Source organism: Pinus tabuliformis, chromosome 5_1 (assembly GCF_031772625.1).
Source record: "Pinus tabuliformis cultivar Carrire ecotype Pingquan chromosome 5_1, CPIR1, whole genome shotgun sequence".
Classification (NCBI taxonomy): Eukaryota; Viridiplantae; Streptophyta; class Pinopsida; order Pinales; family Pinaceae; genus Pinus; species Pinus tabuliformis.
Genome location: NC_142305.1, coordinates 988502124 through 988513072, shown reverse-complemented (window position 1 = coordinate 988513072; position 10949 = coordinate 988502124).

The window sequence follows — 10949 nt, the reverse complement described above, 5'->3', positions numbered from 1 at the left end:
TTATATTATCCAACCAGATTGGATAAACGAAGCAAGGGATGAATGGAAGAAGGACAAAGAAGTATGGCCACTTATTCAAAAGTTGCAAAAGATCCTAATTCAAACAATATTGCCAGAAATTGAAGAGGAAGGAAAAATCATATTGGAACCTGGAGCAATCACAGAAACAAGAAACCGACAGCTATGAAATTGATCAATTTCAGAGTATCTCATCAAGTGGAAGAACTTACCCGCTGAAGATTCCACATGGGAGGACAAGAATTTTATACAGAAGCATCAAGAACTACTCAAGCGTTGAGGACAACGCTTTTTGAAGGAGAGGGGAATGTTAGGCCCCTATACTACTAGTGTAACCCCTTATTGTTATTAGTGTAACCCACTTATTATATTTTTGTACCCATGTAGTGCCCATATTGTTACTATTGTGCCCCATAGAAGCCCACTATTGTTATTATTGTGCCCTTACATTATTATTGTTATGTCGGCTCTGATTATGTTATGACCCCTTAGACTCCTATATATAGAAAGGAGGTCTTTTCATTTGTATCATCCAAGAATTGTTCATTTATATAATGTAAAGGAGGTTGCCCCCTCGAAGAGGCTGAATTCTAAGGCATTGATCTATCTTTTCTATCTTTTCTTGAGCTGGTTTCATAACAGTTTTTCATACCAATCTCTGCTAAGAATTAAACCATAAAACTCAGGGATGTCAACAATCAGTATATCAATTATTTGAACAACCCTTGGATCAGCAGATAGTCTAATAGTAACTAAATTTATTTCTCCTAAAACTTGAACTTTAGTTCGATCCAATTGGACAATATGAACTGCAGACTTCTGGGGTTCAATATTTAATTTGGAGAAAACTGATGCTGGCATTATATTTGATGAAGCCCCTGAATCAATCAAGCAGTTATGCAAATTTCTATTGTATATCTCATAAGTTAAAAGAAAAGGAGGGGTGTGAGAATTTGATCTATCTCCAATTAAAACGACATCAGTAGAATCCACATTATCAGATGGTGGCCTACCCGATCCTCTAGCAGCGTTGGATAATACACTATTTGGAAGAGGAGAAGAAGGTACCGCATTTAATTCCTTAAGTAACAACTTTTGTTGATGTTTGAGATTGCTAAGTTCATGCAGAGAAATGTTTGCTCGAGTCTTCTTCATATGTTCAACTATGTTATAATCCATGGAATCTGTAACTACTATTGTTTTTTATGATGATGGAGGATTGGATGAAGATGGTTTTGTTTGGGGAGATGAAATTGGAGTTTTCTTCGTGGGAGTTTTCTCTTTAGTAACAGGATTTGAGTTTTTCTTCTTTTGATTTGAATGATTAGGTTCTATGATACTCTTACTTCTGGTGTTTACTGGTAGGGATTCCTTTTCATTTTCGTTATCAGAGTTGGGAAGAATAAAGTCCTATATTCCATGACATTCGATTGTTTCTTCCTCCTCTATTTCTTCAGCTGATAAAATTGTATCTTCTTATTCTTCATCATCTAAATCAGATTCTGCATTTGATATAGCATTTGGAGGTTTAGGATCAGTTGGTTATTTTCTTTTAAAATTCCTAAACGGTTTTTTTGATGAAGTTTCAGCTACCTGCTTTTTAATTTCTACCATTTCATTGAACATAGTTTTAAGAACTTTTTGCAGGCCTTCCATGTCATATGGATCTTTGGTTAATTTCTTCTTTGATTCACCTCTAAAAGTTACCTTCTTGGATTTTCTTTCCTCTAATGCGTTTTTATTCTCTAAGGCCAAGATACGTTTTTCAACAGCTATTGCTTCTTTCATATTTTCTGCTAACATTGGTTTGGCAGCTCTATCAACAAATATGGTTGTGTTTGAAGGTAGAGTAGAAATGTACCATTCATTTCAAACCTCCTTACTAGGCTTGGACGTCGCGGGTATTTTATTCAATAACTTATTGAAACGTGATTTGAAGTCCTTAATGGGTTCTTTTGGTTCGGCTTTCAAATTGGAGAGGTCATTTATCAAAGTTGTTGTAGACCTATCATCTCCAAATTTAGTTTAAAATTTCTCTTGAAAAGCATCCCAGCTATTAATTGAACCTGATGGTAACGAAAAGTACCATGATCCAGCTGCTCCTTGTAGAGTATATGGCAATAATCTTACAACTGCGTCTTCTTCCGCTACTCCATTCAAATTAATGGACAACATGAAGTTATTTATATGTTCTTCCGCTAACAGGCCACTATCAGGGTTAAATTTAGGTAACCATTTTTCTGGATGTGCTAGCAATTAGGTCAAAGGTGCAGGCATTCTAACAGCTCTTGGGTTGGTCCATGGCTTTGGCTGAGGTTGATTATGTGCCATTGTTGGGCTATTAGTAGAAGAGGGTGAAGCAGTGGTTGAAATTGATTGGGTAGAGGCTGATGTAGCTCCTGTACCTTTGTGAACCACGATCTGGAGTTGGGAAGCAGGTGTGTGACCTTGCAATGATATGGATGGAATGGACAATGATGATGAAAGGATCTCGCTACTAGATTCTGATGGTGTCCTATGGTGTCTTCCTAGCCCTTTTACAACTTGGTAGAGGGAATTCAACTGGTGGGATTCCAAGTTTTTCACTCTTTACTCTAGCCAACGGTTGCGATGGGATATATTGAGAAGTGGCATTGCCTTGGGATAACTCAAACTCTTCTTGAGATATTGAAATCCCCTACAATTTGTGGATCAAAGATTGTACTTCATGGGGTTCAGAAGAATGATTGTCTGGCTTGTTTAGGATTTCAGCAGTGGGTTCTGTATTTTCCTTTTCAACTTTTCATTTGGGAATAGGAGATTTAGAGCGTGAACGAGAAGTTGGAGGTGATGGTGAGGGAATTTTACTCTTATAATGGCCTGTAGATTTAGATTTAGTTGCCATTCATAGTCAGGCCCTTCTTCTAGCACCAAAAATGTTGATGCTCTAAAATCGTTGCACCAACATTGGGGATAACCACCCGGTCCGGCCCTTAATGCAGTTCCTTTTCCGTTTGGTATGGTGGCTCTGACTGGATAGTATGAGACGAGTTTCCCAATAAAGTGTGATTTGATGGATTAGTGTTTAATATATATAACAAAATGATAGATGGTTTGGACAATAAACTTATTAAAGTATACAAATATATATATATATATATATATATATATATATATATATATATATATATAACCAAGGTAATCCAATATTAATGTGATTTATAATGATTTCTGGTAATCAAATGCTAATGAAGATCAAACACTTGGCTACAAAAATTTAAGCATGAATGATGGTCACTTCAAACAAAGTGATATAAAACATATCGCATATCATAATAACAATAATTGTCAGCATATGTGTTTAAAAATATCAATTCCAAATTACTCAAAAGTGATATAATGCAGAATTGTATGAAAAAATCACATATAACAAGAGTATCAAATCAAAAGAGTGTTTAATTGCATAACATGAAACAAAAAGACATTGATAAAAGTACCATATGTATTTGAATCCTCTTACGAAAGTAACAGTCTGGTTCGCTCTTCTTATTCTGAAAACTTCAAAAAGATACAAAAATGCAAGTCCTCTTGAAATCCCCTTTATAACAAGTTTGAACCTTGATCCTTGTCTTCTACAAAAGTAAATTAAGAAGTGTAGAAATGCTATCTTCTTAAATCTAATTTAATACAATTTCATGACCTCTTCTCAAATGACATGAAAGGGTCTTTATAGTAAAAATAAAAACAAATTGTTCGTAAAAAGTGCATAAAGTGGTTGGAATAGCCTTTCCCAAAATATGGGATCTCATGTTAAAAATAGAATTGTGATAGCTCTTGAAAAGATGCATTGCATCTATCATTCCTCCTGCAGCTTCAACTGACAAATCTCGAGCATAGTTTGGATCTTTGGTGGATGACTCATCATGGCATGCAACTGACCTGTGTATACTGCATCTGAGAGTTCTGGAATCATGCGATTTGTTGCATCAACAAGACATTTGATTGTCATTTGTTGGCTATGTGGTTTGACTAAATAGAACCAATATGTATCCCAATTGAGGCTTTCTAATTTTTTTAGTTGCTCCTCTCTGGAATTCAAATCTTACTTCCATTGTTTTTCCAATACTTTTGCTTTTGGAAGGTTTTCTGGGGAACACTCAAAAATTAAATTGGTGTTGTGTAAGTTATCGTTTATCAGCTCAATGATATTATTCCTCACTACCCTGATCCTTGAAGTTGCTCTTTCTGCTTTGATTAGCTGTGTCTCCCATTCTGAAAAGAATATCTCCTTATGAGATTCTTTGATTACTGGCAATTTAGTAGCCCTTCCCTTTTTTGTGTTTTGCCAAGAGATGTAACCTGTAATTTTGTCATCTGCATCTTCGAATTCCAACATGGAATTGACCGCTTGATCTATCAGTGCGTTGGTTTTGATACATAGTGGATGAATAAGAGATATCTTCTGGCAGAGTTGCGTTAGCTGTTGAGATAAGAAATTATTTACTATTAAGGCTTCCCTTATGAACTCTTCAACTTTGGGATTGTCTTTGAATTGCTCCATTGAGATTTGTAGTTGCTTTATTTGCTCTTCCTTAGATTTTATCTCTTCATGATCTACCAGTTTTAATTGTTCGAACTCCTAAGATAGCTATTGTTGTCTTTCAATAGCCTGCTGATCAATCCTCTGTTTTTCCACCCTTAACTGTTCTTCAAGTTGTTTAATATTTTGATCCTTTTCCTTGATCAAATGATTAACTTTGGTTGATTTATCAATCGTGGCAGTTGTATATGCTCCTGCAAACTGAGATAATTTGGTTAAGTCCCTAGAGGAAATGGCTTCTGATTCTTTCCAGATGACATTCATGAATTGGCCTTGAGGAACTGTTGTTGATGTTTGGTCTATCTTTCTCCTTTTCGTTTGCCTTTTGACTACAGCTCTATGTTTAGGGCTATAAAACACATCCAACGGTGGAATTTCCTCTATGCTCTGTGTAATCTCTAATGAAGGATACTCAGGGATTACCTCAATTTCTTTTAGAGTTGAGTCCTTGCTGGATGGTGTTTCAATTACAGGATCATGAATCATGGGCTATTGTCTTAAGGGGAATCCCGTTGAGATAATATTTTGGGTATCACTTTGACCTTTAATCTGTTGATCAAATTGTTCCCATTCTTTGATCAATATCGGATCAATGTGAACATCTATTTCCAACTGTTCACTTTCCTTCTCGCTTGTCTCGGCTGCACCAAAAGTTTTTCCTGTATCCTACTCCGTGCTTTACTCTGTTTTCTGGATGACCAGTGTAATATTCAATAAGTCCAGTGGTACTGTCTGAAGCCTTTGCGTCCTGTATTGGATGAATTGGTCCATTTTTTCTGGTTCCAGCTTGATTTTTTCCAGGTGGCTGACTTATGTGAATGTCTCTGCTGATGTAAATAAGTCATTGAATTCATCTTTCTCGTGGACGAATTGTTTAACCTTTTCCTGAGTAGTAAAATTATAAGCAACTTTATTCGGGTCATATTGCCTTTTGGGAATAGCAACTAGGTTCAAACTCTTTTTTTTCTCAACTTCAATTTGGGCATGTTTATAGTCATGCAATGAATAGATGCCGCAACAAACAAGAAAGGCAGGCCATAACTGTTTCTTGGTGTCTTTGAGATTTTTCGTAAGCCCTTTCTCAACTGTCCGATAAGCTATTTCCATAGCTAATAGTTTGTCTAGGACATAAAGCGGAAGGACATGTGGGTTGGTAATGCTACCAAAAACCCTAATGTATGTGAACAGTTCTTCCCCAAACCAACTGCCAATTGAAGTTAAATCAATATTAGCCTCCTCGGACAACCGAGGAGCTGGTCTATTAAAAATGGCATGATGAATGGGTAGGATGAAGCCATGACAAATTTTGTAGAAATTCTTCTTATATTGTTTCTTCGACAGGCATTTATGGTAAACATGGATAGGGATTGGGTCCAGGATAGTCCACTTCCATCCCATTATGGGAAAATCAGAATTAAAACAAATGGTATCAACTATGTAGGCACTCATATAAAACGGGGGAACAACTCGGGTGGTAACAAACCTATTTTTCTTATAATCAAGTATTTGAATAGCCATTTTGTCTGATAGGGATATTAGCCCAATCCATTATAAAAGAGTTCAATGCTGCTTCTATTAAGGGAACCATTTCAATGGAAAACTTAACAGAATTGGAGCTTCCAAATAGTCCACACATCATTGCGACAACATAACAATATGGAGATGCTAGGGAGTCCACAGAATACATACCGGAAGATTCGTGCTTGTGTTTGTTAGGGAAGTGCCTCCATTGCCTGATGGGGTCAGACTCTATTGGATTTTCCTTCGAGAAAACTTCAAGGAATGCCTTATTGTAGCACTTCTGAGGCTCTGGCAAATGATACATTTTCTTCAAGTCTTCAAGCTTGAAGGATCCAAACATTCTTCTGTCAACTGTGAAGAGCATTCTGTCTGTTATATTTGTTGGAAATAATACTGAGAGGGGGGGTGAATCAGTATTATCAGATTAATCAAACTTTTCAAATGCCCAGAAACATATACGCTACTTCAGTTAAGTGAACCAGCGTGTACACGCTACTGTGACGAAGTAAAACAGCGTATAAGCAGAAAACTCACAATTTAGTTAGCTTATTCTTCAATTAAGTGCATCAGGACATTATTCATCATATTAACAGTAAACATGTGCAGTATAACAGAACAGATAAAAAGCCACACACATGAACACCAAGATATAAGGTGGAAACCCAATGTGGGTGAAAACCACCTGCTGCAAGTTGTCTCTATCTTTCTTTAATATGAAACTTCAGTTTACAATCTTTTGTACTGGTGCAGCCTTATACCAGTACGCAGGCTACAACCTGCAGAAGGCTTCAACCTTCTCTCGTTCTCCAAACTTCCTTGGAAGGGAGCTCCAACCCCCTTTGCTCTTGTACTAGCCAAGATACTAGTACGTAGGTGCTGACCTACAATCTTCCTTCTTCCAGGTATCACTTTTCATACATTTTCAGACTTGGATATTCCTGAAGCACAACATTACAATCTGAAGACCACAATTCATTCAATTTCCACAACAGATCATTGAAGCATAAAACAACCAAACTTTGAATCACTGAACCACTGAACCCTGTCAATCACCAGTTACCAGAACACAGAGCAGACTACAGAACTCTGCAATAACAGTCAGACCCCACTGTAAACCCAAATCAAGCTTCAAAAGATATACGCTACTTTAATGAGCAGAACCCGCGTATACACGCTCTTTTACCGAAGCCAACCTGCGTACAGATCATTAGATCCCGATCTATCCTTAGATCTAGTCTTCCATTAACCGATGTGATCTCTCCTTGGCTTAGATCATGCAACTCAGAACCTGCATATCAGATCTCTTTCTCTCTTAGATATTCATGCCTTGTCGAAAGATGATTTTGCCTAATGATCTTCTTCTCCTTATATAGCCTTAGGCCTTTCTCAATACCAAGAGCCAAAACCATAGTAACACCATACCATCAACTTTAAAACTAGGGATCGACACGCCCGTCGAGACATAATGGTCCGAAATCATAGGCACAACTTCCAAGGACTAACCACCATGAACCAAAGGAACCTTTCCACATACACGCGCTTTTTCTGAATCGAACTAGCGTGTACACGCGACTTGGGCTTAACGAAACGGCGTGTATGAGCTTCCTTGGCATGCTGTACTGAGATCTGTCTTCTGATTAAGTTGCCATCACCTGTACCAACCTCTGAGCACCTGTACCATCCTCTGAGTGAGTTGCCATCAAGGACAACACTTGAATCATAATGCCAACAATCTCCCCCTTTGGACTTGATGGCAACCACCACACCAAGTCACTCTCCCCTTTGACATCAAGGGCAAAGGGCTATGCTCCCCCTGAGGACATGCTGATACCTCTGCTTGGCTGTGCTGACTTGTGCTCCCCCTGATAGTAGGCCAGATCTGCAAAAGATGTTCTTCAACAAGAACCAAGACTTATACACCATAAGGGACCTTTCTATCACCAAAGGACTCAATACATACAACCATAACATATCAGAAACAACCAATTATATTACAGCATTCATCCCAGGCATAGTGGGGAAACCAACAAAGGCCGTTACATGACCTTGACACCATAAAAGAGACAAGAGAGATACATGACATAGAGACAACAGATCTAGACCAAGACTTAGAAAGACACCAGCAGCATCTGATAAACATCTTGTTAGATCAGCAACTAGAATTTCTTTCTGAGCTCCTTCTCCTGAAACCAACAACCAGAACATCTGAATGCCAACAATGCTTTATGAGACTTTTGAGCTGCTCCCCCTGAACCTGTGCCTGTTGCACTCCCTGAAACTGTGCCTGAATAATTCTGACATTCCTATTGCTGTTCAGAACTTCAGAGTTTTCCCTTGCTGTTCAGAACTTCATATACGCGTTTTATCCTGTATAAAACAGCGTATGTACGCGGATATTCTTTCTGCAACAAGCGTCCAGCATACACGCGACTTACCCAGCATGAATCCGCGTGTATACGCTCATATCCCTTCCGTAACCTGCGTATACCAACTTTTCTGTAGAACAAACAATCTTCAACAACAGGATGAAGCATCAACTACTCCCAGCTTTTGTCTGAGATATTCAAAAGTTTCCCTGGGCAGTGGTTTTGTGAGAATATCAGCAACTTGCTCCTTAGACGGAACATACTCCAACTTGACCTTCTGCTCAAGCACTTGTTCCCGAAGAAAATGGTACTTGATTGGTATGTGCTTGGTCTTTGAGTGCATGACTGGATTCTTTGAAATGCTGATTGCACTTGTATTATCACATAAGATAGAGACAGGTGGAGTGCAAGTGATTTGAAAGTCCTGCAAGGTCTGCATCATCCAAAGAAGTTGTGTGCAACAAGATGCTGCAGCCACATATTCTGCTTCAGCTGTAGATAAGGCAATCGAACTTTGTTTCTTGCTGAACCAAGATACTAATCTGGAACCCATGAAGAAAGCACCTCCACTTGTGCTTTTCCTATCATCCACACTTCCAGCCCAATCTGCATCTGTGTAAGCATGAAGAGTGAGATCTGTATTTCTAGGATACCATAAGCCATAGTTTTGGGTCCCTTGAAGATATTTGAAGATTCTTTTGACTGCCTGAAGATGAGTTTCCTTTGGGTTGGCTTGAAATCTTCCAACCATTCCTACTGCATGTGTAATATCTGGTCGAGTACCTGTCAAATAAAGCAAACTCCCAATCATGGATCTATAAGTGGGTTGGTGGACTGCTGCTGATTCATCATTTGCACTGAGGCTGCATCCTGTAACCATGGGTGTACATACTGGCTTTGACTCTTCCATGCCATACTTCTTCAAGATCTGCTTGAGGTATTTGGTTTGAGACAAGAAGATACCTCCTTCATTTTGTTGAATTTGCAATCCAAGAAAATATGTCAATTCTCCAAGAAGTGACATTTCGAATTCTTTCTGCATAACCAAGGCAAAGTTTTGACTCATAGTCTCTTCATTGCTGCCAAAAATAATATCATCTACATAAACAACAAGAATTAGCAATTTGTTATTTTCAACTTTTATATAGAGATTGCTATCTGCTGATCCTTTTGAAAAGCCTTGTTGGTGAAGATATTTGTCCAACCGATAGTACCAAGCCCTTGGAGCTTGTTTGAGCCCATAGAGAGCCTTTTTCAATCTGCATACAAGGTTTGGATCATTCCCAAGAATGAACCCATCTGGCTGCTCAATATATACTTCTTCTTCTAAGTCTCCATTCAGGAAGGCTGATTTCACGTCCATTTCAAATACCTTGAAGTTTTGAAAGCTTGAGAGAGCAAGGAACATTCGGATGGCCTCTAGTCTTGCCACAGGAGCAAAGGTCTCTTCAAAATCTATTCCTTCTTGCTGTGCATACCCTTTACAAACAAGTCTGGCCTTGTTTCTAATTACTTCTCCATTTTCATTTAACTTATTCTTGAAGACCCATTTTGTTCCTATTACATTCTTATCTTTTGGTCTAGGAACTAATTCCCAAGTGTTGTTCCTTTCGATTTGCTCAAGTTCTTCATCCATTGCTTTGACCCAACATTCATCTTTGCATGCTTCTTTCACATTTTGTGGTTCAATGGAGGAGAGTAGAGCCAAGTAGCTTGAAGCTTCTGCAAGTGTCCTTCTTGTTTGTACTCCTGCTTCTTTCTGCCCCACAATCTGAGTTTCTGGATGATTCTTTTGGACATATCTGGATGGAGTCTTCTCTTCTATTCTTGTCTGCTCCTCTGGTTCTTCTTGAGATTCTTCTTCTTCTTGAGGTTCTTCTTCTTCATCATTTCGCCTTTGAGAGTAACCTTCATCTTCTTCAATGTCTTCATGATGAACTTGCCTAGGAATATATCCCTTCTCATCAACCACTATATCAATACTGTCAACAATTCTGCCAAGTCTTTTATTGTAGCACTTGTATGCTTTGCTATGTGGAGAATAACCAAGAAGAATGCCCTCATCTGCTCTAGGTTCAAGTTTGCCAAGTTGCTCATCAGTATTCTTAATATAACATTTGCTCCCAAAGATTTTGAAATGCTTCACGGAAGGAGTTTTACCACTCCAAAGCTCATGAGGTGTTTGAGTGCTGTTTACTCGGACATTTGTTTTGTTAAGAATGATAACAGCAGCATGTGCAGCTTCACCCCAGAAGGTTGCAGGAGTACCTGATTCATCGAGCATAGCACGAGCCATTTGTTGGATAGTTCTGTTCATTCTTTCCACAACCCCATTTTGCTGAGGAGTTCTAGCTGTAGAGAATTCTCTTCTTATCCCATGTTCATCGCAGAAATCGAAAAATTCATTTGATGTGAACTCCCCACCTCTGTCAGATCTGAGGCACTTGATTTTGTGTCCTGATTCA